Source organism: Petromyzon marinus (assembly GCF_048934315.1).
Source record: "Petromyzon marinus isolate PM22_M1 ecotype Great Lakes invasive population chromosome 68 unlocalized genomic scaffold, UKy_Petmar_22M1.pri1.0 chr68_unloc.1, whole genome shotgun sequence".
Lineage (NCBI taxonomy): Eukaryota > Metazoa > Chordata > Hyperoartia > Petromyzontiformes > Petromyzontidae > Petromyzon > Petromyzon marinus.
The window spans coordinates 7,077,100-7,092,158 of record NW_027422597.1 but is presented as its reverse complement, the minus strand read 5'-3'; the positions used below and the strand labels follow the sequence as shown (position 1 = coordinate 7,092,158).

General features: G+C 41.7%; 1 pseudogene; it reads right to left on the bottom strand.

The window, feature by feature from the left end:
• LOC142908052 (uncharacterized) overlaps positions 1 to 12,461 on the bottom strand; it is a 40,942-nt pseudogene extending 28,481 nt beyond the window's left edge.
• Between the last annotated feature and the right edge of the window lie 2,598 nt (positions 12,462 to 15,059).

Below are 15,059 nucleotides of genomic sequence, written 5' to 3'. Positions count from 1 at the left end.
CCAACGGTGGATCCCAGTAAATGGATCCTGGGACACATTCCTCGGGCCCCCGGGTGGGGGGGAACCGGGGGAATGATGTCACCTTAGAGTGTTCCAGAAGGAAGGCGCGGCCAGGGTGGAGCCGGTCATGAACGGGTATATAAGCCAGAGTTCTGAGAGCTCTGGCTCGGGTATCTACACGCCGAAGACAGAAGACCGGGCTGGAGAATAGGACCCTGGACCCCAAGCTCTACAGTCCTTCTAAGGGCTGGAACTCAGAGAGGGCAGTGGTCAAGGGAGAATAGGTCCCTGGCAGAGAGGACCCTGGACCCAAGCTCTGCAGTCCTTCTAAGGGCTGGAGCTCAGTAAGGCCAGTGGTCAGGACCCACGGACCAGGAGGTCGGGGTCAGTTATGCTCCCCTAGGTCCCAGCCGGAGGACGATAGGGAACAGGTGATCAGAGTTAGGTCCCGTATAGTTCGGAGGCCATAGTGCCTAGGATACGGGTGAAGGGACCGATGTACCCATCCTGCTAGGGACACTGTAGTAAAAAACAATAAACAACGTGTGCCTCATAAAGAAGTTTATTCATCATATTTACAACACTACATATGTTTCATATACTCTTGTTGTAACTGACTCTAAATAAAAGCGTGGGGCGCTCATATTAACGCCTTTGAATTTTTCGGTAACAATTACAACATATGAGCAGTTTCTTCCCATTGTCAATCCACACATATTTACTAAACAAACCGCCTCAAAAACGTAACCATGTAATTAGAACATATTAACAACATATGCGCAGTTACTTTACATTGCCAATTAAGACATTACCAAATATATACGTCTTAAAAATGTAACGTTTCAAATACAACCTATTAACAACGTATGACCAGTTAATTTTCATTGTCAATGCACACATTCACACAAATGAACAGCTTTAAAACAAAACATTTTAATTACAACATATTAACAACATATGACCAGTTACTTTCCATTGCCAATGCAGACATTCACAAAATAAACGGCCTAAACACATCATCTAAATTACAACATATTTACTACCTATGACCAGTTACTTTCCATTGCCAATTCTGACATTAGCAAACAAAAACGCCATAAAAACTTACAGTTACAATTAAAATATTAACTACATATGGACAGTTACTTTACATTGCCAATTCAGACATAATAACAAAAATAAACGCCATAAACACTTAACGTTTACATTTGAACATATTACCAAAATATGAGCAGTTACTTTCCATGGGCAATGCAGACATTAAAATAAACGGCTGAAATACTAAACTTTTAAATTATAACATTTCACATATGACAGTTACATTCCATTGCCAATGCACAAATTCACATAAATAAACGCCATAAAAATGTGACGTTTCAATTAAAACATACAACCAACATATGACCAGTTATTTTCTTTTGTAAATGCAGACATTCACAAAAATAAAAAGGCTTAAAAACTCAACGTTTACATTTTAATATATTAACAACATTTGAGCAGTTACGTTCCATTGTCAATGCACAGATATTTAACAAAAATAAACGGCATCAAAAGTTTACTTTTCAATGAAGACATATTAATAACATATGAGCAGTTACTTGCAATTGTCAATCGATACATATTCACAAACATCAATACGTGAAAAGCTGTACATTTCATATGTAGTGAATATCTTATTATTGTACAGTTACTTTACAATCTCAATGCAGACATTCACAAAAATAAATGGCTTTAAACCTTTGCGTTCAAATTACAACATATTAACAAGATATGAACACTTACTTCCCATACAGGCATATTTGCTCAAAAATAGTACCTGCGCCCCACGCTTTCAATTAGAGTCAGATACAACAAGAGTATATGAAACATATAATGCAAAGTACTTGAACAGAAAATATTTATCTTCTTTGGTTCTTTCGGTAAAGTCACGTAGAATGAGAATAAAATAATAAATTGATAAAATAAAATAACACAATAATATTCTCACGACGTTTCGGCCACAACACAAGCGGCCTTCATCAGGTGAAGGGAGCGAGACTGTCTGGTAGGACAGCGCTGGAGTGAGAGAGCCACGTTCAGATCACGGCTTTTAAGCTGTGTGAGAGGAACAAAGAGCCTTGACGAAGGAATTAGCATAAAATTTAGCATTGAAAAGGCTGAATGATTAGCTTGTGACTGGTCACAGAAATAGCTATGTTAAAAGTTAAAGCATACACATCCGCAGAGGCACCCATTGTTAAAAGGAATTAGCATAGAATTTAGCATTGAAATAGCTAAATTAAGGCATTCGCTTGTAACTGCTACAGAAATAGTTACGTTGAAGTCAGAGCATACACATTCACCGAGGCACTTAGTACAAATCAAAACAGGAGAATTTAGCATTGAAATAACTAGGCGAATTTAGCATTGAAATAACTGGGTGATTTGCTAGTGACTGGTCACAGAAATGACTACAAATCTGAGCTATTCACAGTACTATATAGTGAACCAATAAAAAATTAAAATATAAATTACCTTCATGTTATCAATAAACTCTATATTCTCCAATCAGCTAAGCTACCAACCATAAGTCGTTATATATCACAATGCTATATGGCGAAAAAATGGGTGGATTCTTACCCTCAAATTTCCGTACCACGGATAGCTACGGGCCCCGTTCAGACGGACGAGTTCGTCCATGGTCGGAACAGAGGAGGGGGAGAGAGACAGCTGCGAAGCCCTAGTATACTCCATGTTGTAAACCATACCATTAACCGTGGTGTGAGAGGTATTAAGAGGCAATGCTGGCGAAAGAGCTGCGGTCTGAAGGTCATCGTAAAATTACAATTAATTAAGAACAGAAATGATTTAACACATCTTTCCAGTGGTTACTGAGCCTGAATCCATCTTCTCGGTTGAAATTGTCTCTGTGCTTGTATATGTGAATGGCCTCATGAACGAATCTCTCATGGTAGCCAGTTGGTTTGCAAAGAACCTCCGTCTTGGAGAAGTCAATGTCATGTGAGCCCACTGAATTGTAACAGTGATCTGCCACGGCAGAGGAGTTCGTCTTACCGTGTTTCAAGTCTGCTTTATGTTCGCGGATGCGATCCGAGATATGTCTTTTGGTTTCTCCAATGTAGCTACTACCACAGAGGCACTTTAGTTTGTAAACGCCCGGGTACTGTATGTCTGGAAGAGCATCTTTTACAGATGGAACTAAATCACGGATTTTGTGTACTGTGTTGAATCGGACCTGGATCTTGTGTTTATTCAGGATTTTGGAGATCTTTTTAGTGACCCCTGCAATGTAGGGTAAGGTGATGGTTTTGAGTGGCTCCACAAGAGGATCCTTCTTCATGACTGGAGTGATGGCTTTGCGGATTGTGTAGTCGGAGTAGCCATTAGCCCTGAGAGCCTGGTGTACGTGTTTGAGTTCACTGGTAATGTGTTCCTGGTCGGAAATGCATTGGGCTCTATGGTATAGAGTCTTGATGAGGCAGTTCTTCTGGGATGGATGGTGGTGGGAATCCGGTTTCAAGTAAGCATCTGTATGGGTAGCTTTCCTGTAGACAGAGTGGCTCATTGAACCATCATGTCTCCTTTTAATTAAGACATCCAGAAAGGGTAGTTTGCCATCTTTTTCGACCTCCATGGTAAATCTGATGGCTGGGTGTATGGAATTGATGTGGTCGCGGAATTGGTCTAGAGCAGGCTGGCCATGTGGCCAGATGACAAAGGTGTCATCAACGTACCTCTTCCATAAGGTCGGGCGTAGAGTGGCAGTCTGGATGGCGTCAGTTTCAAATTTTTCCATGAATACGTTGGCTACAACCGGAGATAGGGGGGAGCCCATTGGGGTGCCCTCAGTTTGTTTGTAGAAAGTTCCATTCCAGGTGAAGTATGTGTTGGTTAAGCAATGTCTCACCAGGGGGGGTACATCAGTATGCAGTCCTTGATGAACCAGGTCTTCAATGATAGCGATGGTGTCAGGTACCGGGACTTTGGTGAACAAGGACACCACATCAAAACTGACAAGCAGGTCGTTTGGGGAAAGGGAAATGTCTTTGATTGTCGATACCAGGTGAGTAGAATTTAGTACCGCAGAGGTGGTTTTTCCAGTGAAAGGTCGCAGTATATCAGCCAGAAAACGTGCCAGTTTGTAGGTGGGGGAGCTGATAGTAGAGACGATGGGACGAAGGGGTGTATCTTCTTTGTGTATCTTTGGAAGGCCATATAATCTTGGTGGTCTGGCAGCAGAGGGTTTCAACAAGAACTGTTTGTTCTCATCAATTAATGCTGTTGAATCAGAGATAATTTTGTTCGTTTTGGTGACCAGGCTGTTGGTGGGATCTCTTTTTATTTTTGTATAGCTGCCATCGTTGAGTAGTTCTTGAATTTTGTTGTTATATTCTGTTTTGTCCATGATGACAGTGGCATTACATGAAGGTAATTTATATTTTAATTTTTTATTGGTTCACTATATAGTACTGTGAATAGCTCAGATTTGTAGTCATTTCTGTGACCAGTCACTAGCAAATCACCCAGTTATTTCAATGCTAAATTCGCCTAGTTATTTCAATGCTAAATTCTCCTGTTTTGATTTGTACTAAGTGCCTCGGTGAATGTGTATGCTCTGACTTCAACGTAACTATTTCTGTAGCAGTTACAAGCGAATGCCTTAATTTAGCTATTTCAATGCTAAATTCTATGCTAATTCCTTTTAACAATGGGTGCCTCTGCGGATGTGTATGCTTTAACTTTTAACATAGCTATTTCTGTGACCAGTCACAAGCTAATCATTCAGCCTTTTCAATGCTAAATTTTATGCTAATTCCTTCGTCAAGGCTCTTTGTTCCTCTCACACAGCTTAAAAGCCGTGATCTGAACGTGGCTCTCTCACTCCAGCGCTGTCCTACCAGACAGTCTCGCTCCCTTCACCTGATGAAGGCCGCTTGTGTTGTGGCCGAAACGTCGTGAGAATATTATTGTGTTATTTTATTTTATCAATTTATTATTTTATTCTCATTCTACGTGACTTTACCGAAAGAACCAAAGAAGATGAATCATTGCAGTCACGAAAGCTTTAAATCGAAAAAGAAAATATTTATTTTAAACTTTTTAGTACATTTCATAAAAGCGTGTTTAAAAAAAGTTTTTTTATATATATCTTTTTTGTTTAATTCTGTACGGCGCTTTGAAGCTATTTGTTGGGTCTGCTGCACATTTACCATGTTTTCCCGTATATAACCCGCGGGGTATACCACTTTTTACAAACAAAACAAGACCCTGCGGGGTATATGGAGGCATGGGCTATCCCAAACATATTTACACTTGTGACATGTCATAACTCGTTTAACTTTTTTAATGATAGGACTATCCACTATGCAACACTTACCTTTGACTAAAGCACTGCTGAATAAACCACTCACACTAAAATTGCACGTGTTTTCACGTTTTAAATTATTCGAATTGTTTGTACAATGAAACGACAATGTTTAAAGTGGGCACACTTTGTTTACTGTAATACTTTCAGTGGTTGTAGGGGGGTGCGAATGTTTCAGCTGAGGCTATGGACTGCACAATGGGAAGGGCCTTAACAAGCGTCTACCAGACGCGGAATCATAATTGCTGAGTCCCTTAGGCCGTTGCTATTGGCTGAGCACTATACAGTCGCGACCATGAGCTTTGTTTCAAACGTCCAATGACTTTGTTGCCAGGAGGCAATGGCGTTACTGTAGTGCTGCTATTGTCTGCGCAGTGCGCAATCTACCAGTGCTAAAACTGTACAGGGGTAACTACCGGTCCAGTAGCTGTAATATGATGAGGTCGAATGCTGGTAACTCTAACAGTATGCTTACTTGCTTATCTACCAGTTCTGTTACTTATTTATTGGATATTTACTTGTGTTACTTATTTACTGTTTTAAGTTCACTCGTTTCCGGTTAGTTTGTTTTATTTGTGCGCGTTATGATTTTAATGTTAACACTAGATGGCAGTACTGCCATCTAGTGCTATGAAGACAGGCGCCACACGGTTGCGGTGAATGAGAGTTGAGGCTGTCAGGTGGAAGCTGAGGAGCCAAGGTATAGGCTGAGCCAATTTTTAGTTTGCCGGGAGGGGGCTCTGCGGACGAAAATAGCTGATTTCTTTGTCAGAACACCTTGTTTGCTCGCACACAGGTCCGATGTCTGAGCGTGGTTGTGTTTCGCTAAATTCTCCTGTTTGATGAGTACTAGGTGCCTCGGTGAATGTATATGCTCTAACTTTAACATAGCTTTTTCTGTGACCAGTTACAAGCTAATCACTCAGCTATTTCAATGCTAAATTCGATGCTAATTCCTTTGTCAAGGGGTACCTCTGCGGATGTGTATACTTTAACTTAGCTATTTCAATGAGCCATTTCAATGCTAAATTATATGCAAATTCCTTTGTCAAGGTGCTTGGTCTTTTTCTTCTCACACAGCTTAAAGGTCGTGATCTAAGCGTGGCTTCTTCCACTCCAGCGCTGTCCTCCAGACAGTCTCGTCCCTTCACCTGATGAAGGCCGCTTGTGTTGTGGCCGAAACGTCGTGATTTTTTGTTATTTTATTTTCACCTACGTGACTTTACCCAATAGAACCAAAGAGTATGGACACCAGGCTACCCAACAGTGCCTGTCTGGAACATTGTGTTTGTAATGAATGATGTTCACAGAGATCAGTGTAGAATGCAGAGTGACACACACGAGACCCATGAGCTTCGTCTTCACTCCTCCTAATGAGATGACCTCTGTGAGCTCTTGGTGACAGAATGTGGGAGGAGGGGCATCCTCGATCCCCTGCGTGTCCGAGCTCCTGCACTCACAAAGTACGAGACACGGAGTCCATAGTGGGTGCAGTCCCTCCACTTACACAGCACGGCACACAGGGAGTGAAGGGGCATGAGGAAACGGCTCCCCTAGTTCACTGCCTATTCAACACTGCTAAAATATCCTGAAGCAGAAGATTGGTGTTGGATACAACTGCATTTGAAAATTTGATTTGTAAATTTTATACGAATCCCTTTGTCGATACTTACATTTTAATGTACTATTTTATTGGTGTGGTTTGGGACCTTTTTTGTTTTTGTTTTGCTGCCTTGCCCAAGCTTGCATTTAGTCTTGACAAACTTACGTAATTGGTACTTAGACACAGTAGGCCTTCAGTTAAAGTGTTAAATCCGTTCCACGAAAACTACTGTTAACCGATATAACTGTTAATAGAATATACTTAAAAGTTGAAAAATCAGCAAAACTCACTGAGTCTACAAGAGAGCTGTTTCCACTAACAAACAGAAAACAAAGTAAATAATGACAGTTGAGGTCTAAATGCTCATAAATGGGCGTCTCTGATTGGCGAGGCATGCTCAGCCACCTTACAAAAGCTTGTATTGGCTGAAATTGGCGCCTGCGTGAATAGTGTAAACATGCCGTTAATCAAATTGTTAACGTTAATCAAACCACGGGGTGACATGGGTGGCAACACGTTAAATGATGAAATGCTAACTGATGTCACTGTTAACCGAGGGGACCACTGCAATTTTATTTATTTATTTTTCGTGACCTGCTCACCTTTTCTCTATTTTGCACTCTTATCGTTGTTTATATTGTCTGTTGTTGTAGCTTGCTGATCCGTCCATACTGACCATCTATGAAAAGAGTTCTAAAGCTTATTGGATTCCTCCTCCAGTCTAAATAAAGATTCTGATTTTGAGTCTGAGCTCCCTCTGGCTCCACAGTGCTGAAGCTGTGGTGAGTAAATGTGGAGCTGAGTGTTTGCTGCACAAGAAGCCACACAGAGGCCTCAAAGTCTGTCCTCTTCTGAACAACCCACAGACCCCTTGCTTGATTTATTAAAACACTGTGACTGGTTAATTGTTTAAACTGATATTGGGCTTAACGCTGGGCTAAGAATGAGTGTGGTCATTCAATATCACTGGCAATATTTTGTGAAGGGGTTTATTTGGCAAATGGTAATGCACACACATTATAACATTGTGATATAACATTGAGGTAGTTTATATTTTAGTTTTTATTGGTTTACTATATGATATTCATTATATAGTGTAGTGTATACCCAGTTAATGTTAATAGCTCAGCTTATTGAAGAATATATTGAGTACATTTATTATATTGATGTAATTTAGAATTAGGTTTTTCACATCGCTTTACTGTATGACAGTTGAGTTGTTACAGCCCCCTTTGGCATCCATGTACGAGGTGCCTCTGTGGATGTGTAGGGTTTGACTTTAACATATATTTCTGTGACCAGTCACAAGCTAATCCCTTAGCTATTTCAATGCTAAATTACTAGTTGCCTCTGTGGATGTGTAGGTTTTGACTTTAACATAGCCATTTCCATGACCAGTCACAAGCTAATCCCTCAGCTATTGATATGTAAACCCCTTTGTCAAGGTGCCTCACTTCTCCCAACCAGCTTAAAAGTCGCTACGAATCTTAACATCGTTCATTGACGCTCTTTCGTCCCGACAGTTCTGTACCTTTCACCTGAAGACGGCCGCTTGCGTTGTGGCCGAAACGTCGTGAGAAGTTTATTGTGTTATTTTATTATTTTATTCTCATTCTACGTGACTTTACCGAAAGAACCAAAGAAGATGAATCCTTGCAGTCACGAAAGCTTCAAATCGAAAAGTAAAAATCACGACGTTTCAGCCACAACACAAGTGGCCTTCATCAGGTGATGCGACCGGACTGTCCAGAGGACAGCATTGGAGTGAAGACAGCCAAGCCCAGGTCGCGTCCTTTAAGCTGTGTGGGAGGAAACAAAAAAACGCCTTGACAAAGGACAAAGGAATTAGCTCATCGAGACGCTGACCTTCCTCAAAAGATGCCGCGATCACAAGGTAATACCCATCGCTTTCACACTCACATCTGCTGCTGCATCCTCACCGAATTCTAAACAGGTTCTGTTTAAGGCCAGCCTATCTTTAATCTCAGAGAGGATAAGACTACTCCGTTTTGAACTCGATAATTTAGACAGGACTCTCCTACACGCTCATTTAACGCTAACACAAAAAAAGGTCACCTTCTGATTGGAACCACGTAGACAACATGACTGCTTCTTCTGCCGATTCACTTTCAGTCAAATACAAAGCTAACCTGATTTCTAAATTCAACCACCTATCGAAGAAGAACTCAGTCCCACATATAACAAAACTAGACGTTAACAAAATCGTCATTAATCAGAGTAGCACCCCGATTTCGGGCAATCTGAAAACAGTACTGGCTAGAGGGCTAAATTTTGCTGTCACCCCGAAACATATTCCTGTAGATGATATCATCTCTCAGGTCGATGTGGCCCTTAAAGGCATAGGACACATCCAAGCAGACGTTGCGAGAGCTGAAATAGCCACTTCTTAAGAATGCTAAGAAACCCATTAGCAACATCAGCAAAAATGAACGCTCTGAACTCGCGAATTTAAAAAACAGAAGTGATATAGTCATCCTCTCAGCCGACAAAGGCAACGCTACTGTAATTATGGTTCGTACAACAAAATCCAGAACCTACTCAACGATGGAAGTTACTCAAAAATTAAAAATGACCCTACTAATAGCCTAACTATAAAAACCAACAAGATCATCACATTATATAATCTTAGTTCTTTCGGTAAAGTCACGTTGAAGGGAAACAACAAAATAATAAAATATATATAAAACAATAAAAAATTATCACGACGTTTCGACCATAACACACCTGAAGACGACCGTTTGTGTTATGGTCGAAACGTCGTGAGAATTTTTTTTTATTTTTTACTGTTTTATATATATATTATTATTTTGTTGTTTCCCTTAAACGTGACTTTACCGAAAGAACTAAGGAAATGAATTACTGCAGTCACGAAAGCTTTAAATCAAAATTTAAGATCATCACAAGTTCGACCTCCCTAATCGAACCAACTAAACGTCCCTCCTTAAAACCTTCTGCTGCAAGACCCCCTAGATTATATGGTCTCCCCAAGATTCATAAAGAAGGCACTCACTACGACCCATGGTATCCACGATCAACTCCCCTACCTATAAGCTAGCACGTTTTCTGTCAGATACCTTGCTACCTTTCACTGGCAAGACCTCCTCTGCAGTACTTAACTCAGCTCATTTGGTCTCTATGGTCAAAGACGTTGTACTATCCCCTGACGATATCCTTGTCAGCTTCGATGTGGTCTCCCTGTTCACCAAGGTCCCGGTACCTGATACCATTGAAATAATTGAAAATTTGGTACAACATGGACTAGACCCGGATACACCTGCGCTGATTAGACACTGCTTCACCAATTCCTACTTTACTTGGAATGGCACCTTCTACAAACAAAATGAGGGTTCCCCCATGGGTTCTCCCTTATCACCAGTGATAGCCAATGTGTTCATGGATAAATTTGAATCAGACGCCATCCAGACTTCCACCCTCAGACCTTCCCTGTGGAAGAGATATGTGGATGATACTTTCGTCATTTGGCCACATGGCCTCCCAGCTTTGAACCTTTTCCTACACCACATCAATTCTAGACATCACGCAATCAAATTCACCATGGAAGTGGAGAAAGATGGCAAGTTACCATTCTTGGATGTTCTGTTTGAGAGGAGACCTGATGGCTCACTGGGGCATTCTGTCTACAGGAAACCCACCCACACAGATTCCTACTTGAAACCTGATTCCCACCAACACCCAACTCAAAATAATTATCTAATTAAAACGTTATACCACATGGCACATTGCATTTTGGACCAACACCACCTGACCAGTGAATTAAAACATGTACACATGGCTCTCAAGAGAAACGGATACTCTGACCGTACCATCCGCCAAGCTGTTTCTCACTTCATACAGAAACAACCACTTTATTCTCCAGTCAAAACCATCACACTACCATATATAGCAGGCGTTACTAAAAAGATCTCCAAAATTCTAAACAAACACAAGATCCTGGTCCGGTTCAATACAGTACACAACATCCGTGACCTGATCCCATCCGTGAAGGATGTCATTCCTGACTTACAGTACCCTGGGGTTTACAAATTGAGCTGCACCTGTGGTGACTGCTATATCGGGGAGACGAAACGACATGTCTCTGACCGAATTCGCAAGCACAAATCAGATTTGAAACACGGCAGAACGAATTCTTCTGCCGTAGCTGACCACTGTTACAACGCTGTTGGTGATCACGATGCAGTTTTCTCCAATACCAAGGTCCTTTGTAAACCCACAGGTTTTCATCAGATATTTATCCACGAGGCAATTCAGATGTACAAACACAGACACAATTTCAACCGACAGGATGGTTTCAAATTAAGCAATCATTGGAAAGATGTTCTAAATCAAACCAAACATTAAACTAATTTTCAATGGTACAGTATATTTTTTCAAGTAGTGGTATCCCAAACTTTCACAGCATCTTATTTCCCTTCAAACCAACATCATGTAAACTCCCCCCCCCCCCCCCCCCCCACCGTGCCGGTCCAGTACATCATTTTATGCTAATTCCTTTGTCAAGGCGTTTTTTGTTTCCTCCCACACAGCTTAAAGGACGCGACCTGGGCTTGGCTGTCTTCACACCAGCGCTGTCCTCTGGACAGTCCGGTCCCTTCACCTGATGAAGGCCACTTGTGTTGTGATTTTTGTTATTTTATTTTTACCTACGTGACTTTACCGAATAGAACCAAAGAGTAAGTGGAATATACCACATATTTACAACACTTGCTGTGGGTGATGCGAATGACGGGAACAAACGGGTCAACTAATTTTGACCACAGTTACGTACAATGCACAGACATTATAAGGTGAAGCTAATATTTATGCCTTAATTTATTTAAACGTAATTAGCATGGCTATGGTTTTTCCAATTTGCACTTTAAATTATCTGTAAGTTCGTCTAAGTGTTGCAGTGGTGAGTGCTGTCGCGACCCCATCTCTGTGCTCCGGTCTCTGAGCGATTCCACTCACTTTCCGTGCCTCGTGCTCTTCCTCCACGCTGCTGAACTTGTGTCCTGTGTGCTCCCCCACGATGGCGCAGCTCGTGCAGACCAGGCTCTCGTCCTGCGTGCAGTAGAACGCGAGACGCTTCTTGTGCTTCTTGCACATGCGATCTTCCGTGCTGACACCCATCTCCACCAGTTCATGTTCCTTGAACCTCGCATTCTGCAGGTGACGCTTACAATGGGACTCACCGATGGACGCCTTGCACGTAACGCAGCTTCTCACAGTGGGGACTTCACCATCCAGACAGCAGTTACAGGAAACCTGTGGAGCCGCTTTCTCCCCCACGCTGAGCTCCTCGACGAGGTTGGCGAGCGCCACGTTCCTGCTCAGCTGCGGCTTCTGCTCGAACTTGGCTTGGCACTGGGGACAGAAGCAGCGCCCGGCCACCTGCCAAGCGTCCTCCAGGCACCGAGGCAGAACGAGTGGCCGCAGCTCAGCGTGGAAGGGCAGTGGAACGCACCCAGGCATATGGAGCAGATGAGTTCCTCAGATGTAGCAACAGCAGCAGCTGGGGTGGACATGGCTCTGCTCCTGTCTGAGTCACTCAGTGCTTATCACAGCGAGTATCTCAGCGGGTATCTCAGCAAGTGTTTCCGTGAGTGTGGGGAGAGCACAGAATGTTTTCGTTTTCATGCCTGAAAAGAAAACATCATGATGCCGTCATTGGAATTGTAACTTCCTGCATTGCATTCATTCCACACTGACAGTCTGATGTGTGTGCGTGATGGCACAGACAGCTGTGGTCAATGACGTAAAATTATTCCACAGTCTCGGTATGGACATTACGATGTAAGCTCTACCTGTCTCCTATATTGGCATGCTTCGTGCTCACGTTAAATAGGCACAAAGTGGAGTTTTTGAACATTAGATTGTAAACTTGTACAGTGGAGGCCCTGCTAAATTGTATCTTGTCGCAATTTGTAGATCACCTTGGCCAAGGCGTAGAGTGACTGACTGATCTGGACCACACTTGCAAAGTTACCCTGGGCTGTGATTCATGTTTGTAGCCTGTATAACTTCATAGTTTAGTTATGTATGTGGCTCTATTTAGAACTACGGGAGATGTAAAGAAAATGCAGGGGCCTCAGATTGTTCTCTCACTAATTGTACCCCTTCCCTCTGATTGCCTGTGAACAAATAATTCAGAATCCTCCCAATCTCGACAAATCTCGAAAGCTAAGCCGCAGTCGGCACAGTGCATGACGGATGAACGTGCACCCCGTACAGACAGAATGGGGCATGAGGGCGCATGTAACAACAATAACGCCTCCGCATCCACCTTTCCAGTCATTCCAACATGCAGCAGATGTTTTGGTAAGTTCACTTACAAGGTGAATTGTTGCTGTTTTAATTTGTTATTTAATCTTTTTATTACATCTATTCTTTATTATTTTCGTTTGTGAAACGTGATGTTGGTGTCACTCAAACCATGAAGAAGGACCCTCTTGAGGAGCCTTTCAAAACCATCACTTTACCCTACATTGCGGGATCACAAAAAAGATCTCCAAAATCTTGAATAAACACAAGATCCAGGTCCGTTTCAACACATTACATAAAATCCGTGACCTGGTTCCATCTGTAAAAGATGTGATTCCGGACATACAGTACCCTGGTGTCTACAAACTAAGTTGCCTCTGTGGTAGTAGTTACATTGGAGAAACCAAACGCCATGTCTCGGACCACATTCGTGAACACAAAGCAGACCTTAAACACGGTAGGACCAACACCTCGGCCGTGGTAGATCATTGTTATAATTCAGTAGGCTCACATGACATTGACTTTTCCAAGACAGAGGTTATTTGTAAGCCATCTGGCTACCATGAGAGATTCGTCATGAGGCTATCCACATATAAAAGCACAGAGACAATTTCAACCGAGAAGATGGATTCTGGCTTAGCAATCATTGGAAACATTTGATTAACCATTTCAGGTCTTAATTGATTGGTCACGCTTACAGTGGCTTTCAGACAGCATACATTAATTTTTCGTCTCCCCCCTCCTCTTTTCAGAACATAGATGGACCAGTCCTTCTAAATAAACTGCCAAATCGCTGCGCGTGGCGCTGACGTTTTTTAAATAAATAAATACACCGTTCAAAAATAAATAAATTAATGCAAACCGACACACCTGATGACGACCGTTTGTGTTATGGTCGAAACGTCGTGAAATTTTTATTGTTTTATATATTTTTTATTATTTTATTGTTTCCCTTCAACGTGACTTTACCGAAAGAGCTAAGATTATGAATTACTGCAGTCACGAAAGCTTTAAATCAAAGGTTATTTACTTATTAATTATTCGTTAAATATTACAGATCAATGTTGCCAAGCCAATATTCAATTCACCATACCTCACGGCATAGCGAATGTCGTGTCCAGTGACCGAAAATCAAGGAACTATTTCATTCAGCCTCGTCGTCAACCACCTGTTGACAGCTGATGGAAGAGAAGAGACAACTATATCGGTACTTCTTACACAACACGTCTGCTTAACACAACGTGTTTTTGCGACTCGTAACAGCTTGCTCGTAAGATTGCTTTCATTGCAGGTTTCTCAGCGTGGGGATGCTCATGATTATTCTTTTTTTTTAATTCGCTGTCAATTGTTACAGTTTAACATGTCCAACCTATTCCCTTTGCCCATCTAATATCCAATTCGTAATAACTCATCTAAAATGCCCTGACTCATATGTTCTGTCTCTGCTGTTTGTCTCATTTGCATTAACTAATTTTATATATCGTGTATCTTACACGTGCATATCTTCCTTATTTGTACTGTGTCATATGGCTTGATACACAATTTTAGCTTTTTTTATTTGTCACGTCTCGATTTTATGGTCTGTTTATTTTAACGTTTTTTTAGAAGAAGAAACTAGTCGATCCAACCAAACGAGTTATTGGGTATAAAGTGGACTGACCCTCTGGGACAGGGGAGCCTAAACGTTCGGATAAATTACTGTATTAATCTTCTGTTAGTGGCTGTCTGGTGTACCATCTCCAGAAGGGGTACGAACAGTAATTGTAAAGTAAAGTTAAGGATGATTCGCAGTAGATTATGTGTTGGTCA